Source organism: Chlorocebus sabaeus, chromosome 22 (genome assembly GCF_047675955.1).
Source record: "Chlorocebus sabaeus isolate Y175 chromosome 22, mChlSab1.0.hap1, whole genome shotgun sequence".
Taxonomy (NCBI): Eukaryota; Metazoa; Chordata; class Mammalia; order Primates; family Cercopithecidae; genus Chlorocebus; species Chlorocebus sabaeus.
Window position 1 is genome coordinate 36362667 of NC_132925.1, and position 21485 is coordinate 36384151.

Here is a 21485-nt window from a genome sequence, read left to right on the forward strand (position 1 = left end):
CATGAGGTAAAGAGGCTCAGGCTGCTGCATAGAAAAGGAAAGAGGAAGCAGGAAGATCCTACCCCATGTGGAACTATAACTTCAAATTAGCTGTCTTAAAATGCATATTATAGAGACAACTTCAGGAGGGCATTTTGCTGCAAGCTAATGGTCAAAGAGACATGAGGATCGGAGAACACAGCAGGCAGCCACAGTGCCTGTGTTCTAATATTGTTTCTATTTCTGCCACAAATGTTTTTGACCCAGGGTGAGCTGAGTAGAAAATCTGAGCCTTTGTTTTCTGGTTCGAAACAATAGCACTCTTATAGCTGCACAATGTTCAAGATTCATCTAGATTTCACATTATTGTCTACTTAAAAATCTGTCCGGTCTTTGTTCTGGGTTCCTGGCACAGAGCTTCAAAAACTCTTGGAATTTCCTGAATGATAGAAGTATCTTGGTTATTCACAAGTCCTTTGGCTCACACCTGAGTTTACATTGAGATTCATGGTAGCCCCCAACATAGCTTCAGTATGGGCCTGGTTATCAGAAACATAAACCATATGATGAAAGAGTTGGGACTTTGGACCAGCCTGACCTCCAGGCAGAGGAAGGAGGCTAGAGATTGAGTTTAATCAATTATGTCTACGTAATAAAGCCCCAATATAGACTGGGCACTGAGGCTCAGTGAAGCTTCCTGTTTGATGAACACACTGTTGTTACAGAAAGGTGATGTATCCTAATTCCACGAGGAGAGGGCACAGAGGCTTTGCATTTTAGACCCTCCTAAACATTGTCCAATGTGTCTCTCCATTTGTCTGGTCTTGATTTTTATCCTTAATAATAAAACTGTAATTATAAGCATAGTACTTTACTGAGTTGTGTGTGTTGTGATAGGGAATTATCAAACGTGAGGGGCCCAGGGGACCTCCAGAGGTATAGCCATTCAGTCATACGTGCAAGTGGCTTGTGGACTCCCAGTGGAAATCTGTTCCTAAAGTCAAGGCAGTCATGTTGGGGACCATGGCCTTAAACCTCTGGAGTCGGACAGTAATTCCCCGTGTTTAGTGTCAGAATTAAATCGCAGTACACCACTTGTCAAAATAAATATTATTTGCTTTTCCAAGGTGAGAGATAATTAATGCCAAAGAAGGGGGCATTCTTTCATTTAACTCTTAGCACATACGCTTGAAGGGAGGTAAGACCAATATGAGACTGGCAAATTCTAACAAGTTTGGGTTAAAGGTATATCTACTTATGAATCTGGTGATTTTTCTGACCTGAAGTAAATTTTAAGAAGAGAGTATCACAAATTTTTAACTCTGTTGCCCTTAGAATCTTTAAAAATGATTACCCAGGAGTACAATCATTATAAGTATGTTGAGAAGATTCTGGATCAGTTTGTCCAGTGTGGCATCTCTTGTATCTCACAGAGAAGCTAAGACCTGTAACATGAAACTGCGCTTGTTATCCGATAACTACTACCATTTTCTCGCTTATATGAAACCTGCTGAATCATATTACAAATTTACAAGACCTCATTCTTATTCTTCCCATAGAGTTTGGGTGGGGGAAGGGAAAGGGGAGAAGGAGGCAGAAGTAGACATGCTATTAGGTTCCTGGTCTCATGCTACCTACCTCTCAAAAGGCTCAGAGATCAAACAGTAGTGAGTGATGAGAGACAAAAAAGCACCATCAGGTCTCTCTTTTGCTAAAGGAGTTTAGACTTTCAACATGATGAATTCTCTTTGATAAAAGAATAAAGAGATGTGTTGTCTCTAGAGGAAGCTGTTGGGGGTCCTGTAGTCTTCACAATAGGCAAAGTGCCAGCTATCCATATCTCCTGACTTCTTGTTTTGTCTTTTCTACATGGCTAAAATGAAAGACACAGATGCACAATTCTACTCAAATGTTCTCTTTCAAACTACAGAGATAGACTGCTACCTCTCTCCATTTGAAGGATTGAACATTTATGAGAAAGAAATCATAAAAAGACAGTTTCATCAGAAGCAGCTGCATAATGGGGCCATGAGGCATGAATGGGACATGTGACCCTTTAAACATCATAAGAAGTATTTGTGCTATAGTTATTCAGCTATTTGTCCAAAGGGGCAAACTATACCATGTTCTTTTTTCTTTATTTCTGTAAAATTTTAATCAAATATTTACTCTTTAAATGATATCAGTAGCTTGAAAAAATTTAATCCTAGGTTAGTTAGTATTAAGTTTCCTAGTAAGAAAATAAGTTTTCTTACATGCATCTGTAATCCTGGATTCAGCTGGGACTGCATAAGACCCTAGTACTTTACAGGGATATTGCTTGTATCCTGGGGGTTAAACTGTTTTTGGAATCCCAGTTAGTGTCACTGTAAGACTAATTACATCCTAAAAATGGAAATTTGAAATTCAAGTAGTCAGTCTTCACTCAACAAAGATAGCTATTGTTTGGAAAATTTTATCTATTCCAATTTTCCAGATCTTCCTTCAGCCTCTTTTTTTGTGCAGAGAAACACCCTTTTAGATAGAAGCAGAGAAATTCACACATCATATCCAGCCAAGGTCTACAGTAAACTATATTCACACTCTACTCCCTTACCCATTAAGTTTCAAAACATTCACAGCATTTGTGAAGTCACAGTTACTAGATTCTTATTTATACCAGAAAACCCCAATTCCTGGTCTTCACACATATTAAAACTTATGATTGCATCAGTTTATTGGGTAACACATTAAATTGACTGTGACTCTAAATATGTGAGAATACATGATGGAAAATTTAGAGTTCAGACTCAAATTCTATAGAGTGGCCACAGTGTTGCCATGCATGCTAGTTAAAAATTATCTGCATGTGATGCTGGAGAGGATGTGGAGAAATAGGAATGCTTTTACACAGTTGGTGGGAGCATAAATTAGTTCAACCATTGTGGAAGACAGTGTGACAATTCCTTAAGGATCTAGAACTAGAAATACCATTTGACCCAGCAATCCCATTACTGGGTATATACCCAAAGGATTATAAATCATGCTACTATAAAGACACATGCACACGTATGTTTACTGTGGTACTATTCACAATAGCAAAGACTTGGAACCAACCCAAATGTCCATCAATAATAGACTGAATAAGGTAAATGTGGCACATATACACCATGGAATACTATGCAGCCATAAAAAAGGATGAGTTCATGTCCTTTGCAGCGACATGGATGAAACTGGAAACCATCATTCTCAGCAAAATATCACAAGGACAGAAAACCAAACACCACATGTTCTAACTCATAAGTGGGAGTTGAACAATGAGAACACATGGACACAGAGAGGGGAATGTCACACACTGGGGCCTGTTTTGGGGTGGGAACCCGGGGGAGGGATAGCATTAGGGGAAATACCTAATGTAAATGACAGGTTGATGGGTAGAACAAACCAACATAGCACATGCATACCTATGTAACCAACCTGCACATTGTGCACACGTACCCTAGAACTTTAAGTATAATAATAAAAAAAATATGTGCATGCTACTTCCAGTCACTGCACAATATTTGTGCATCTTTTTCTGGATTGCATTCATGTTGATGATTCGGAGTTATTAAAAATAGACCTGAAAACTTTTTTAGTCTTCTGTTCTACTCATGAACAGAGATGTTGGCCACACTTCAGTGTCTACCCTGAGCATATCTACCACTTTTCTTGTTGGTGACAATTATATGTAATTTAGAATGAAACAATCCCAGGCCTGCATCTCTCACTTTCTAGTCAGTGATCTTGGATCCATTAGTGTTAGACATGTCCCATCATCACATTTAGGTTTTTGGGTTTTTACTCTTTGTTTTTTTCTAGACAGAATCTTGCTCTGTCACCCAGGTTGGAGTGTAATGGCATGATCTCAACTCACTGCAACCTCTGCCTCCTGGGTTCAAGTGATTCTCCTGCCTCAGCCTCCCAAGTAGCTGCAATTACAGGCATGCACCACTACACCTGGCTAATTTTTGTATTTTCCTAGAGATGGGGTTTCACCATGTTTGTCAGGCTGGTCTTGAACTCCTGATCTCGTGATCTGCCCTACCAAAGTGCTGGGATTACAAGCATGAGCCACCAGGCCTGGCCCACATTTAGGTTTTTATACATGTGAAAATGAGGATAAAAATGTTTACTTTGGGGGATGATTGTATGGATTAAATGAAAACACATTTAAAAGCCCATAATAAGGTTTCACCCATATCAAGTGCTCAAAACATGTAAGATTATTTTCAATGCAGAAAAGTCACATAAACCAAATACATTATCTGAATAAAAGAGGGACAATTTAGAATATTTGAACCAAGGTCAGGAATGTTTTCTTTCTAAGTTGGTACTTGGTGTGCAGGTATGAACTTTTCCTTAATCTTCAACTCATCCATAAAGTTAGAAGCTCCTCCTTAGATATACAAAAGAGAAAGGGTTGGGAAGAAAGGGAATCAATGTGCCCCTCCATCCTCTACTATACTGTCATTTTGATTTAAATATCATCATTTGCATATTTTTTATCTGAACTGAGAAAGGCCACCTTCTCACACCTAATCACCAGGAAGCAGCAGGCATCAGCCTTGGAAGCTTTTATCAATATGCCAATTTTTATTTTAGTTTATAATTTAAAAAGTGAGAGTGAAGTGACAGAGACGATATCATTTCAAAGAGTTTTTTTTAAAACATATTAAAAAGAACTCTTTTTTTTTTGACACTGAGTAGTAGGAGGAAAAACATGGAAATGAAGTGGAAAAATAAAACACGAAGTAATCAGGATCCAGAGAAAGAAAAGGTGGCAATACCAGCCACCCCCACCTCCTTCTGCATGTACACAAACTATCAGAATGTTTAAGGAACATAAGGTTAGAGGAAGCAAAAATAAAAAAAAAACAGGATGGGGGCAGAGATCTAGAAAGATAGAACAATATCCCCAGTTTCACTGCTTCAGTTAAAATCATTGTGTAAAATGTTTGTTAAAGTTGAATGTTTGTAAAGTTAAACTGGATGTTAGACAATCTGACTCTTGGGGTAAAAGTTTCCAATGTGAATAATAATAATTTTTATTTAATTTAAAATGCAACACAGAGTTAATATTTATTTGAAAGCAAAGTTTTAAGTAGGCACCTAGAAATTTAATGAGATTGGATAGTAGTGTGATAACATCTGTGAACCCTGTCACTTATGAATAACCAATATAACGGGCACATATAACCACAGTGTCAATTTCCTCTAAAGGATCTCCATATGTATTCAAAGGGACAAGACAGAATTTTATTTTCTCTTTATTTCCTTTTTTCCTCCCTCTTCACAGATGGTGAGGAAGGTGTGTTTATAAGACAGAGTCAAGTAAGACACTTTTTTGGCATAATAACTCATCAAAGTAGTGCTATGTGATCTGGTCAATATTAGCAAGAGAAAGATACATTTGTCCTACAGATGCATGGCTCTGAAGATTAGATCTTTCAGAAACGTCTATCAAAGATGCACAGTAAAGACTTGCCACCCACTTTCAGAACGATCTCATTACCTCAGTACCTTGGGGTGTACTTTCCTGGATGGAGCCAGCACCTATTGGCAGAACTGAAGATAAAAACAAATGACTAAGGAAAACATGAAAAGTGTGGAAAGAGAAGGTGATCCAAGAAGAGACTGTAGATGACCATTGACTCAAAGGAAAAAAATAAAAGAAAAAGAAGATTTTTCAGCATTGTTGCATCTCTACCAAATCCAACTGCACTCTGCATTCTTATCTGGCTTCATGGTTTACCATGAACTTCCCGAGCCTCTACAGTATAACCCTTATGGCCACCCTTCCTTAATCTTATATGCATGCTGTGCCTCCTGTACTTATCCTTTAAATATCACTGTTTCTCAAAGCCTTGTCTTGGTTCTTCTGTTTTTCTCACTCTTAGAAACTTCACAGGACAGTGCTTTCTAGGCCCATGGCATCAACTACCAAATACATCAGATAACTAACACACACACATACACACACGCACACACACCCCCTCAGATGTTTCCTGAGCTCCAGGCATAAATATCCAACTGCCTGATTAAATGTATACACACAGGCAATTCTGAAAATGAAAACGTTTAAAGCTAAAATTCTCTCCCTCAATAAATGTACTCCTATTTATCAGCATCCCAATAATTGCTCAAGCCTGATATTTAGTTATCTTCGATTCCACTTACTTCGTCATCCCTGAAATCCAACTGGTAACTGAACATCATGGAATCTAGCTCACCAATCTCTCAAATCTTTCTACTTCTCTTCATTGTTACTATCACCAATGTCATCAAAGGCAACTTCATTTTCTCGTAGAGTACTACAATACCTTCCCAATTGGTCCCCTTTCACTGATGTTGCTCTCCTCAAATCCATTTTTTACTTTGCAGTCAGAACAGTACTTCAAAATCGCACAATTTTGTATGGCATTTGCCTTTATAAGTCTTCAACATTTTTTCATTTTATTTCTAATGCAGTCCAACCTCTTCAGCCCTCCTCCCCCCCACACACACAAACATACACACACACACACACACACACACACACGATCACTTCTCCATCCCCATCTCTAGCCTCTCTGTCACTCACAATATATTTAAGCAATAATAAATGCATTTTGCATCTTCAAAAATGCCATGTATTTGCTTTCTTTTTTGCTTTAAATACTTTTCTTCTTTTAGCAACTGGATATGTGCCTAGCACTCAAAACAATGAAGTTTAGAGACAAGACGGGCTTTGCCACTTGCTAAGTGTCTTTTGACAGAGTTGTATATATGAAGTGACCCTCAAATGCAGAAGGAACCAAGAAACCAAAGAAGGAGGGAGATGGGTCCAGCTTGTCTTCATATGGTGATTTTATTTGGGAACTGATAGATAGAAGTGTGGTCCTGAGCAGCCACAAGAGAGGCAGATCTCTGCATCACTACCCACCAGACACAGAGGGTTGTATATGTAATAGAGTCAACACACTGAACATCATAGCTTAACCTGGACTACCTTAAAAGTGCTCAGAATATGTCAATGAGCCTATAGTTGAGCATAAAAATGTAACACAAGGTCTATTATATAATAAAGTGTTGAACATATTATGTAAAGTATTAAATATTGTACAGAAGGTGAAAAATAGAATGCTTACATCAGTATTTGAATGTATACTGCTTTTGTATGATCATAACGTTGAAAAATAATAAGTCATGATGATAAGTCTGGAGCTGTCTGTGCATTGTACTGTGTTTTCACCTTGATTCATAAAAAGATGTAATCATACGGAGAGACAGAGAGGAAATCACTTCATTAATTAACAATATAACAAAATACCTTTTAAAGCTACTGAAGTATATTTTGTTTATTGGTAAAAGCAATATTAATAAAAATTACTTGTAAAAGTAACATACTATAGAAACATGGTCAAAGATCGCAGGATAGAGAATGCTAGCCGCTTACCGCAGAGCCAACAAAAAACTCTAAAACAAGAAGTGAAGAAAGAAAACAAATTTCTATGAAACAAATAGCCATAATTTCAACCCAAAACTTAGAAATAATGTTCCATAAAAGCATACTTGGGAACTGCTGTGGTCTGAATATTTTTGTTCCCTCCAAAATATATGTGTAGAACTTTTTTTTTTTTTTGAGACGGAGTCTCACACTGTCACCCAGGCTGGAGTGTAGTGGTGCCATCTTGGCTCACCGCAACCTCTGCTTCCCGGGTTCAAGCGATTCTCCTGCCTCAGCCTCCCGAGTAGCTGAAATTACAGGCATGTGTCACTACACCCAGATAATTTTGTTGTATTTTTAGTAGAGACGGAGTCTCGCTATGTTGGTCAGGCTGGTCTTGAACTCCTGACCTCGTGATCTGCCTGCCTCGGCCTCCCAAAGTGCTGGGATTACAGGCCTGAGCCACTGCGCCAGGCCATGTGTTGGACTTAATGGTCAATGTGATAGTATTAACAGGTGGGGCCTTTAAGGGGTATTTAATTCATGAGGGGTTCTCCCTCCTAGATGGGATTAAGTGCCTTATAAAAGGGTTTGATGAAGGGAGTTAATTCCTTTTTTCTCTTCCACTGTCTGCTACCTGTAGATACAGCATTCCTTTCCACTGGGAGATGCAGTGTTGAAGGCGCCATTTGGAAGCAGAAAGGAGCCCTCAGCAGGTAACCAAACCTGATAGCACCTTGATCTTGGACTTCCTAGACTCCAGAACTATGAGAAAATAAATTACTGTTCTTTTAAAATTATCCGGTCTGTGGTATTCTGTTATAGCAGCAAAAATGAACTCAGACAGAAATTGATACTAGGGAAGTAGGATGTTGTTATAACAAATACCTGTATGGGTGGAAACAGCTTGGAACCAGGTAATGGGTAGATGTGGAAATGGTTTTGAAGTGAATACTGAAAAAAAGCCTGTACTGCCATGAACAGAACACTAAGGGTGATTCGAGTGAGGGCTCAAAAGAGGAGAAGAGCTGTAGGGAATGCCTCGGTTTTCTTGGGGATTAGTTAGGTGGTCACGACAGTAAAGACTATTCTGATGAAGTCTCAGATGGAAATGAAGAGCAAGGTATTAGAAATCGGGGGAAAGGCCACCCTTGTTACAAAAGGAAAAATAACTGGACTGAATTATGTCTATGTCCTAGTGAGATGGACAGGAGGTGGAGAAATACTCGGCAGAAGAGGGCAGTCCCCGGCCAGGGTCACACCCTCAAGTCTGGGACCACGGCCCAGAGTGAGAACATACATTCCTGTTGTCCTGCTTGAATGTTGCTTTTTGGCCCACTCCACCCCCCATACTGTACCCATAAAAATCCCAGGCTCCACTGGCAGAGGCGCGACAGAGTAGCTGAGTGGCAGAGTGGAGCAGCAGAGGAGAGAAGAGAAGATGCAGCCGGATATTGGAGAGAAGCCACTTAACTTCAGAGGGATGGCTTGACAGTGAGACCTCAGAGAACTGTCTGGCTGGAGAGGGCCGAACTCCAGGGAAAGAACACCTTCCCGCTCCATCCCCCTTCCAGCTCTCCATCCTGCTGAGAGTCACTTTCATCGGCAATAAAATCCCCCATATGTACCATCCTTCAATTCGTTCCTGTGACCTGATTCTTCCTGGATGCCAAACAAGAGCTCAGGATAAACACTGAGCTGAGCTGAGCTGAGTGAACACTTGAGCTGCTAAACAGCTTCAGCTGTCCACAGAGAGCAAAGCTAAAAGAGCACACTGTAACACATGCCCTCGGGGGCTCCAGGGGCCGCAGGTACCCCGCAGACTCTGCCATAGGGCCTCACAGAACTCTGCTACTGCTGGATCCCAGACGCACTCGTCTTGGCCCCTGCACCTGCTCACCTGTGTGCTCCCCGTCCCATGAGGGTTTGAGAGCTGCAGACTGAGTAAACAAGCGAACCCCTTCACATGTTCTGCGAATGGGTCAAGGGAGCTATCCCATTTCGCTAGTACTTTATGGAAGGAAAACTTAGGAGTGAGGAGCTAGGATATTTGGTGGAAGAAATCTCTAAGCAGCAAAGCATCCAGTGTGCTGTGCTGTGTGGCTTAACTGGCTATAGTAAAATGTGAGAAGAGTCAAATGATATAAAGATGCAATTTATAATTAAAAGAAACGCAGAATGTAAAAATTTGGAAAATTTTTAGCCTGATCATGTAAAGAATAAAAACAGCAAGTTCAGGAGAGAAAAACAAGGGCTTGGCCAAGCAATTGTTTAATAAAAGGATTAGTCTAGCTAGAGGAAAACCAGATGCTGTTCTTCAAAACAATGGGAGAATGATCCTGAAGGCACTTTGAAGATCTTTGGGCTACCAGAGTGCTAGAGCCTTGAGGGCAGAATGGGTTCAGGGGAGGGTCCCAGGGCACCTGTAAGAACTTGGGGCTCACTGCCAAGGGTTGCCTCATGTTTCTGCTCCCTATATTCGAGGGCAGCACTACTCAACCAACCTAGCTGTGGCTCAAGAAGGCTTAGGTGCAACTCAAGCTGAAACTCCAAAGGGCACAAGCAGTGAGCCATGGCTATATTCACACAGTGTTAATTCTGCAGGTGTACAAAGTGCAAGAGCCGTGGAGGCAGGAGTACCTCCACCTAGATTTTAAAGGATGTCTTGAACAGCCTCATAGCCTAGGCAGGTACTTGCTACAGGGTCAGGGTAGATTTGGAGAGCCTCCAGTAGGGCAATGCTTCATGGAGCCATGGAGCCAGGCTCACTCCCAGAACTGTAGAGCCACCAGTGTGCAGCATAAGCTTGTGAAAGCCACATGCATAAACTCTAATGTGAAGAGCTGAAGCATGGGCTACACCCAGCAAAGCCATGGGCAAGATTCCCTGGAGCTTTAAGATTAAATGTTTGCCTTGCTGGGTTTGGACTTATTTGGGACCTCTTGCCCCTTTCCTTTTCTCCTCTAGCTCCTTTTAGGAATAGGAATGTCTATCCTATCCTGTCCTGCCATTGTATTTTAGAAACACATAACATGTTTTATTTCATAGGCTCACAGCTGGAAGGAAATTTGCTTCAGAATGAATCATACCTTGAGTATTACCCTTATGATGTTTAGTTGAGACTTTGGACTTAAGAGTTCAGATTGATGCTGGAACAAGCTAAGACTTTTGGGGGCTATTGGAATAAAGCAAACATATTTAACATGTGAGAAGGACATGAATTTGGGGGGCCAGGGGCAGAATGCCATGGTTAGAATGTTTTTGTCCCCTCCAAACTTCATGTGTTGAAATTTAATGGCCAATGTGATAGTACTAGCATGTGTGGCCTTGAAGAGGTGATTAAGTCATGAGGGCTACTACCTCTTGTATGGAATTAGGTGCCTTGATAAAAGGACTTGATGGAGGCAATTTATTCCTTTTAGTCCTCTTGCCTTCTGCCATGTGAGGATATAAGATTTCTCCTTTCTAAAGAATGCAGCATTCAAGATGTCATCCTGGAAAAAGAGAGCAGCCTTCACCCATCAACCAAACCTGCCAGTGCCTTGATCTTGGACTTCCATGCTTCAGGACTATGAGAAAATGAATTTCTGCTCTTCATAAGTTACTAAGTCTGTGGTATTCTATTATAGCAACCCAAACAGGCTAAGACAGAACCAAATAAAGAAAGATTTACTAAAGCTGATCCAGGTTTCTATAGATGCCTCATAGGACACAGAGTGCTTTGAAAGCAGATGACATGATTTGAATATCAAATAGCAATCTCTCACCTGGAATCCCTCCCATGTGGGCTGCAAGGCCATCTCATGGTCCTTTCTCTGAGAATAAGGAAAGCAAAAAGAAGATACAGACCACTCAGGTAGTTTTTATATGCCATCTCTTCAGGAAGCAAGTTAGATGAATTTCAGGGTGGAAAGTGGGGATGTGCATATCCTGTTGATCAAAAAGGTAGAATCTAAATGAATAAAGATGGGCCACATGGCAGAGAATTTGGTGAATTTGATGAGGAAAATGTTTTGAGACAATCTACCTGATTTGGAGACTTTGTTCCCTAACCCATAGCTAATTTATGAAATGATAATTATAAAAACATTATGTATCACATCTAAGGATATAAAGAAAGCTGTACTTGAAAAATTGTTTATACGATTAAATTCTTACATCTTTTAAAAAGAAAGAATAAAAATAAATGGATTAATTATTCAATTCAAGAAATTAGAGCAACAAAATACAATTAAGGGAAACAAAAAGAATGTATTAATAAAGATAAAAGCCAAAATTAATACATTTGAAACTGTAAAAGAAATCCAAAGACTGATGTTTTGGAGGAAAAACACTGATACAGTACTAGATAATTCAGAAGATAAAATGAAAGAAAAATGCAAAACTCAAAATTAGAAATAAAACTGTGGATCTATTCACGGATATATGGCACTGAAAAACGTACAAAAATAAGAAGAGATTTGTGCTCAAATTCATTGTTGCTTCCAAAACTTTGGTGAAATGCAAAACTGACCCAGAATAAAAGCAATAACATAAAGAAAAAAAATGATACGTGTTACCCTCAAAAAGAGGATAAAATAGCAATGCACAGACTGGGAAAAGATGTTTGTAACACATTTACAAAGGGCTCAGAAATCAAAATCAAAATTTACAAAGAACTCCTAAAATTAGTACAAAAAAAATCCAATAGAACGTTTGACCAAACGATTTAATAGAACTTCACAGAAAAGGCTATCCACATAGCCAGTACATATGTGAAGTGGTGTTCAATTCATTAATCATGTCAGAATTGCAAATAAAAACCACATTACATAGCAATATACTCAACAGAATGACTACAATTATAAAGATAGAAATTACCAAAGGTTGATAAAGAACTGGAGCAGTTAAAGCCCTCGTATGCTGCTGGTAGGAATATAAATTTACATGCCACTTGGAACTGTTTTGCAGCATCCGCTCTACCTGCATAAACACACACTTTGACTTGGCAATTCTACTTCTAAGTATTTACTCAACAGAAATACATTCACAGTTTAAAGAAAAATGTACTACAGTGTAAATAACAAAACTATTCATAACAGCCTCTTAATGGAAACTATCCAAAATGTTTATCAGCAGCAGAATGGATAAATGTACTGTGGTATTTTCCCAATTCATGGAATACTATACAGCAATAAGAATAAATAAATACCCCAATATCAATTAATCTCTTAACTATAATGTTGAAAGAACTTGGATGCAAAGAGTATGAATGTGATGTATATTTCCGTTTGTATGAAGTAAAAAAAAAAAAGGGCAGGCAAAACTAATGATGGTAATAGATGTAAGAATGGGGATTACCCTTAGTAATGGAGTAAAAATTGGTATGGCAACAGAGGGCTTTGGAAGTACTGGAAAAATTCTGTTTACTCATCTGTATGCTGGTTCCAAATTTATGTTCAATGAAAATTTATTGAGTGGTGCCTTCATTAAAAAAATAAATCAACCCCAGAAGAGCTGGAGAACCCAGTAAGCTGTTTTGTATAGGAAAAACAGGAGAAAAAAAGGAAAACTTTGTTTAAATATATATATATATATATGTATATATATATATATGTTTTCACTTCCTTTCTTGTGTGCCATCCCTAACTCCAGCCCAAAACAACAACAAAAACCATTTTCATCTTTGCCATTTAGGAAACATTTCTCTGATGCTGTTTAATTGCTTTTGAACACAGAGAAAAGAGCTTTCGATTTATCTTTACAAGGCCAGCAAAACATTGATAATAAAACTTGTCAAACTAGTGCCAAAAAAGATAGAAACCATAAGTAAATTTTATGGATACAAATGCAAAATTACTAAATAAAATATTATCCAATAACATGCAGCAGAACATGAACTAGGTTTCATAGCAGGATTACAACGTTGGTCCAAATGAATACATCTATTAATACAATTTACCACAGTAAGAGGGAAAGTGTAAGAATATATTTTACAATGTTAAACATATATTTAAAAATTATATGCTCAACTTTGTCATTAGGTAAAATATCTAACTAAAATATATAGATTATTTTATTCCTATTGGGATCATGTGTGCTTCCCAGCAATCTTTTTTTTTTTTTTAATTGAGGTAAAATTCACATAACTTAGATTTCACCATTTTTCTATTCTTTCCAACCTTATTGAGTCACAACTGACAAAGTTTTATATATTTAAGGTGTATATCATGATTTTTAAAATATACAGTTCAGTTACATTTGTACATTAAAAATATTATACAGCCATTACCTCTCTCTAGTTCAAAAATATTCTTATCACCCCAAAAGAAAACACACACCCATTAACCAGTCACTACCCATTTTTCCCTCCTGATCTCTGGCCACACTAATCTGCTTTCTGTCTCTGTGGAGTTGCCCATCTAGGATTTTGTATTTAAATGGAATCATATAATATGTGACCTTTTCTGTCTAACTTCTTTCACTAGCACAATGTTTTTGAGGTCATTCATGTTGTAGTAGGTGTCAGTACTTCATTTCTTTTGATGACTGAATAATATTTCATTGTATGGAGATACAACATTTTATTTATCAATAGATAGACATCTGTGGTCTGTCTCAACTTTTGGCCTCAAAACCCAAAAGTTTCTACCTTTTGGCTATTATAAGTGGTATTGCTATGTACGTTATGTATAAGTTTTTTTTTTTTTTAATTAAGATCTATTTTAACCTGATAAGGCTGCCATAACAACAATACCACACATTGAGTGGCTTAAACGGCAGAAATGTATTTTATCACAGTTCTGGAAGCTGGAAGTACCAGATCAATGTGCCAGTAGGGCTGGTTCCTCCTGAGGTCTCTCTCCTTTATTTATAGACTGCCACCTTCTTGTTACGTCTTCAAATGGCCTCTGCTCTATGGCCAAGCATCCCTGGTATCCCTCTCCTCTTACAAGGACATCAGTCATATTGGATTATCGCACACCCTTCTGATCTCATTTATCCTTAATTACATCTTTTTTCTGAGACAAAGTCTTGCTCTGTCACCCAGACTGGAGTGCAGTGGTGCGATCTCTGCTCGCTGCAACCTCCACCTCCCAGGTTCAAGTAATTCTCATGTGTCAGCCTTCTGAGTAGCTAGGACTACAGGTGAGCACCACCATGCCCAGCTATTTTTTTTTTTTTTTTTTTTTTTTTTGAGACAGAGTCTCGCTCTGTCACCCAAGCTGAAGTGCAGTGGAGTAATCTCAGGTCATTGCAACCTCCACCTCCTGGGTTCAAGCGATTCTCCTGCCTCAGCCTCCTGCCAGCTATTTTTTTTTTTTTTTTTTGTATTTTTAGTAGAGATCGGGGTTTCACTACGTTGCCCAGGCTGTTCTAGTACTCCTCAGCTCAAGCAATCCACCTGCCTTGACTTCCCAAAGTGCTGGGATTACAGGCGTGAGCCACCACACCCAGTGACCTTAATTATATCTTGAAAGGCCTATCTCTAAATACAGTAGCATTGAGGATTAGGACTTAACCATATTAATTTTGTAGGAACATAATCCAATCCATAACAAAATCTCTTTCCAATTACTTGAGGCATATACCTAGGTGTGTAATCACTGGGGATCTGGTAAGTCTGTGTTAAACTTTTTGAGAAATGGTAAAACTTTTTCTCAGTGGCTGTACCATTTTATATTCCCTTCTTGCAGGCAATGTATGAGGATTCTAATTCTCAAAATCCTCATCAATGTTTCTTATTTTCCATTATTTTTGCTTTTTTAAAAAACTGTAGTAATCTTAGTGTGCATGAAGTAGTATTTCATGGTGGTTTTGATTTGCACTCCCCTAATGACAAATTACTTTTTCATGTGTTTATTAGACATTCGTATATCTTCTTTGGAGAAACATCTATTCACATCCTTTGCCCATTTTAAAATTGGGTGGCTTGCCTTTTTTTGTTAAGTTTTAAAGTTAGATACTTTTTACTATTGCATTTTATACATGTGTATATTTTACAAGCACATATATAATAAACACATGCATACATACAGAAATTATTTTCTATCAAACTGAAAGCCAGTATCACGTTTAGAGGTGAAATATCTAGATGTATTCCCATTAAAGTTAGTATCAAGTAAAGGATGTACAGTACCACAACTATTATTTAACATTGTTCTGAAAGTAAAAATCACTGTGGAATAGACAAGATAAAGAAATAACGTCTCGAACTAATAGTAAATTGGATGTAACATTGTTATCATTTAGAGATGCTATGTTTATGTTTCTGGAAAACGGGAGAAGAACAGAGGAGTCCTGAAAGTACAGAGGATTACACAAACATTTCTGGCATTAGCCTATCCAAGAACTGGACCACCTGTATCCTTTAGTACTAATTTCACTGAACAAACTCACATGAATTTGAAATTTTCTCCAAGTTTTCAGAAGTTTCTGACTCAAGAGGTATTTGGAACTCTGATTTGATTGCCTCATCAATTAATATATTGTTCTCTTTACAGATAGCTATACAGTCATCCAGAAGAACTAAAGGTAAAATTAACTTGCTATGGCAAGATTTAAAATAACTTAGAATTATGAAAGAAAGGAAATACATCATAGAAACAACCTAACAGTGTCGATTATTAGACATATAAAAAGAAGGCAAGAGTGTCAGAGGAAACAGCAAGGTTGCACAGTTATGAATTTTTATGTTATGTTTGGTTGCACCACATCTGCATGTTTGATTTAAGGCATTATCTTCTTCTAAGACATTATCTTTTGCAAGGTTAATACTGTTTTTTGTTTTGTTTTGTTTTTTGTTTGTTTATTTTTTTGAGACAAAGTTTTGCTCTGTCACCCAGGCTAGAGTGCAGTGGTGTGATCTCGGCTCACTGTAACCTCTGCCTCCCGGGTTCAAGCAATTATCTGCCTCAGCCTCCCGAGTAGCTGGGGCTACAGGCACCCACCAACATGCCTGGCTAATTTTTTGTATTTTTAGTAGAGACAGGTTTCACCATCTTGGCCAGGCTGATCTTGAACTCCTGACCTCATGATCCACCCGCCTCGGCCTCCCAAAGTGCTGGGATTAGAGGTGTGAGTCACTGCGCCCAGCCACTAATACTGTTAAATAGGAGGTAGATAGTGATAGTTACCTATCACTTGGTCACCTAGTGACTGTCACTTAGTCACTAGGACTTCTATAAATATACTTGTTTCTCACTTTTGACTAGAATCAGCTAAGAATTTATTTTAAAATACCTGTGCACAGGCTCTACCCCCGGAGGGTCCTATTTAGTTGGATTAGGCTGTGGTCAAGTTATTGGTCGTTTTAAAAGTGTCACAGATGGTTCTAATGTACATTCAAAAATTTGAGCCATGTAATCAAAGGATCTAAATGAACTACCCCCTCCACTGCTTCTCTATTTAACTTCTCTTCTATGTCGAGTCTAATTTCTTCTGTCACTTAAAGCAAACTATGAAATACTGGACTTTTATACCATCTTTAAATCAAGTGTCTCAAATGTCTTTCATTTTATATTTTTTCAAGATGCGAATTACTTAAGTTTCATAAATCTGTGAAGAGGAGCGTGAGTACTAATAAGGATCTATTCACTCATCCTCAGAGTGGCTCTAGCAGATGTCTAACAGCAGTGGCAGAACTAGCACTCAAATATAGAGTATAGTGCTGTATTCAAATACAATTGTTGGAGTACGTTTAGAAAAGCAAAAACATAATTAAGTTGCATTTGGATTTGGCCAAGGGGCCGTGAGTTAATACCTGAAAATTGTATGCCTAAAATAAATCTTCAATATTGGCAAGTCATCTCGATCTTGACTTTATGTGTCATCCAAAACTCATCACACTGTTAGTAGACAAAATATCCCTGTAAATGAAAGGAATATTCATTTATTCACTTATGGTTCAGCTTCAAGTGAACTACTTGTGCTAGATAAACAATAAAGATACAGATCCATGCACAGACTTGTTTAGTAATGACACTGATTGCTGGGAAATCAAATATTCTCCAGTCATCTTCCAGCCAACATCATAAGAATTTCAACTTAATGTGATCACAAACCATGACAAAGTCATCACATGAATACACACACACGAACACACACACACACACCCCCCACCTTTTTCTTCAAAAAAACAAACAAAACCAAAATTTGAAATTCACCTTAAGAAAATACTAATCATAGTAATCCTTTAAAAGAACTCTTCATGGACAAATTGTAACAAAAATAAAAGATACCTTTCACAAATAATTTTTACCTTTTTCTCCCCCAATTTACTCACTGCCTGGAGCTTGATCCTTTTCAAGGGTGACGACTTAGGAGTCTTTAGTCACAAATCTGAATTAGCTGTTGCATTAAAATGGGGCACCTTTTAGTATGCTAGTGGAACCTTGCCTTCCACCTAGTAGTTAGAACATGAACCCCTATGTTTCTTTATCAACAAAGGCAGCCCTGCTCAGAATATTACGTCTTCAGTTAGCAATGCACCTCAGAACTTGCTGTAATTCCAAGGTCACTGAGATGCCGGCATGCAACAGAGCCAAAGACAGTTTTCAAGTTTCTGTCTTTGAGAAAGAACTCCATGTCTGTGTTACCTCTGACTGAGGGGTTCCCTCTGCCAGCTTTACTGAAATTATTGCCAATTTAGGGATGCCATGCTATAAGACAAGGACAGATTACGATGCTACTTCTAAGACCCATCCAGCCTTATTTTATGAGACTGATTTTTGGCCTCAAAAGTCAATTTCTTTCCTACTATTTAAGCAATTTTGCCATTTTTCCTCAAAGAAGTAGCTATGATGAATATTGTCTCACCGAGACCCCATGGGAATCAAAATACTGGGAAGTTGTAGAGTAGACATTTTATTAGATTTTCTTGGTTGTAAACAACACAAACTTGCTTTGGTACAGTTCTGGGGGAAAAAAAAGATTTAGGAAACGTATATTGAGTGCTTTTTATATACATGGCCAAGGAAAGACAGGGACCCAGGTAACTCCCAGGATCTGGTTTGCAGAAAATTTAAGGTGATCTCATTATGGTCCTACCACACAAGCCATTGGCCTTCAGCCATTTTTTACCTCTGGATAAATCAGATTTCCCAGTAGATACCAGAATGCTACATCTCTATGCAGTCTCATTTTAGTCTCCCCACAACCTTAAGTTACTATGGGTATTATGTCCTTCACACTTGATTGGAGTTTTCCAGATCACCTGACAAACTGGGACCAGAACTATACTCCAAACTAAATATCCTTAATCTAGATTTTATGTTTTTTATCTTCCCATATTTTCTATGATAAAGAAAAAGAGATTGCTGGAAAGACACTCAAGTGAATCTTACAGTTCCATCATCTTCTCCCAGGAGTATGCTGTGAACTATTGAGAACACTATAGTAAGGGCGAGAAGAATGACAGGAAATCCATGACTTTCCCAAGGGCCAGTATTGGATGTTAAAAAGGATAGCTTTGGGAATTTTATAATCTCAAGTAGAATTCTGGCTTTTTCTCCTATTACCTGCCTGACCTTGGGCACATTTCTTGCATCTGTAATATAAGAATAGAAATACCTAATTACAGTCTCAAAAGAATTAAATACAATGACATAAGTAAATCTCCTAGCAGAGTGAACCTAAGTGTATTAGTCCATTCTCACACTGCTATGAAGAAATACCCTAAGCTGGGTAATTTATAAATAAAAGAAGTTTAATTGACTCATAGTTCTGCATGGCTGGGGAGGCCTCACGAAACTTGCAGTCATGGCGGAAGGCACCTCTTCACAGGGCAGCAGGAGAGAGATGTGTAGAGTGAAGGGAGGAAAAGCCCCTTATAAAACCATCAGATCTCATGAGCACTCACTCACTATCACAAGAACACCATGGGGGAACCCACCCCATGATCTAATCACCTCCCACAAGGTCCCTCCCCCAACATGTGGGGATTACAATTTGAATTACAATTTAAGATGAGATTTTGGCTGGGAACACAGCCAAACCATATCACTCAGTGGTTTTAATAAAATGAATGAAAGAGAGATAGAAATTAATAGAAACTTGTAAAACAAATATAGAAATAGGAGGAAAAGATGGAAATAGAAGAACTCATCTAGGGAATAAGTCACAAAACCATAGGCTTCTGAAGTAGGAAGATGATATAGAATAGGGATAATCAACAGGTCCAATGGGGTTTGACCATAATGCCATCTTTTGACTGGCCTTCGAAGAAGTAGAGGATATATAACATAAAGTCCACTTCAAGAAGCAAAAAAGATAGCTGATGGGGGATTTGGCACTGTGATTATTCACCAAGGAGGAGATGAGATTCCATGCTATGCCAGAGATGGAAATATCACCTTAGCAAGCATGGACAGCCCCCAATGGACTATAAAATTCATTTGGTGGCTGTGATAATTCAAAAGAGCCAGGTGGTATATCAGTAACAAGGGAAGACATAAATTTTAATTTATGAGGCTCATCAGTGTCCTGGTCAGAAAGGGACAAACCCTCCACTCTCCGGCTCAGTAATCCCATCTAATGGGAAGAAAAAGCACTTTGAAATGATACTCATCAGTACCAGAGAACACTTTTTAAAAATTAGTTCATATGGGTGTATGAGTATACGTGTACATGTATATGCAATTGGAGGCTAAATTCTTGAAGGGGTAGTACAGGTGGGAAACAATCAGTAAATTATTGAATTATATAGAAACTCACACTTCTTATCCTCAAGGCAATCGTTTCTCTATGAAGGTCTGATGGCTTTATTACTGCCTTCAGTAAATGTAGGGCTGACTAGACTTTGTGGTCTGCAGGGAAAAGAAAACTTGCTTATGTAATACAAACATGGCTCTAAAATGAAAACACATTTTCCTTTACTAACACATTCTGAAAAGTAATTATATTTTTGAGAAGATACATAAAATGTGGCAGGCACAATTCATGAATTTGCTAAGTATTCTTTGCAACAGACACAGTCCATGCTGCTTCATATAAAACAGATCTTCCTATGTAAAAAACATTGTGCACCTACACACATATCCTGTGTGTCTGAGTATCTAGCACATTGCCTGAATTAAGCATCTGCTCAATAAAGATTTAAACAGCAACTGGATCCTGTTTAGTCTACTTTTTAAAACATGGCTTATACCTTCTCTATAGTCTCCTATCTCTCGCTCCTCATGTTTAAAATATGTAATATATATGCATATATTTGGCAATACAGTAAAGTATAAATATATATATGTATACTCTGTTATGTGTATACACATATATATTTATATTCTCTATATTTATGCAGAGCATACATATATAGTATATACATTCATGCATGACTTAATGATGGAAATACATTCTGAAAAAATGCATCAGTAGGTGATTTTGCCATTGTGCAAACATCATAGAGTGCATTTACACAAACTTAGATGGTACAGCCTACTACACACCTATACCATAGAGCCTATTGCTCCTGGGCTACAAATCTATATAGCATGTCACTGTATTGAATACCATAGGCAATTGCAACACAATGGTAAGTATTTGTGTATCTTAAACATACCTGAATAGAAAAGGTAATACACTGTACTACTTTACAATGACTGTGACATCACTAAGCGATAGGAACTATTCAGCTTCATTATAATCTTATGGTGCCACAGTGGTATATATGGTCCACTGTTGATGCAAATTTCATTATGTGGTGCTTGACTATATAGAATATATGCTTTCTCTCTATTTACTTATACTCTACTCCACTGCCACCACCTTATCATAGCCATTGCCATCTCTGCCCTAAACAGCTACAATGATATTTAACCCTCAGACCCCAGTCTTACCACCACTCAGACTGGCCATCACACTTGCCTCTAGAGCTGTCTTTCTTAAGCACAAAACCACAAAAAATAATATTGCCATTTGTTTTACCACAGATTTATTTCTATGCCTTCATCCCATGTTCCATTTCCACCTACCTAGCTATATATTGCATCATAGCATTTGCCAGAAAATGGTAATGTACATTTGTTTGTCTGTTTCGGTTTCTTTTTATTTTTTTTTTCTGAGACAGAGTCTCCCTATGTTGCCC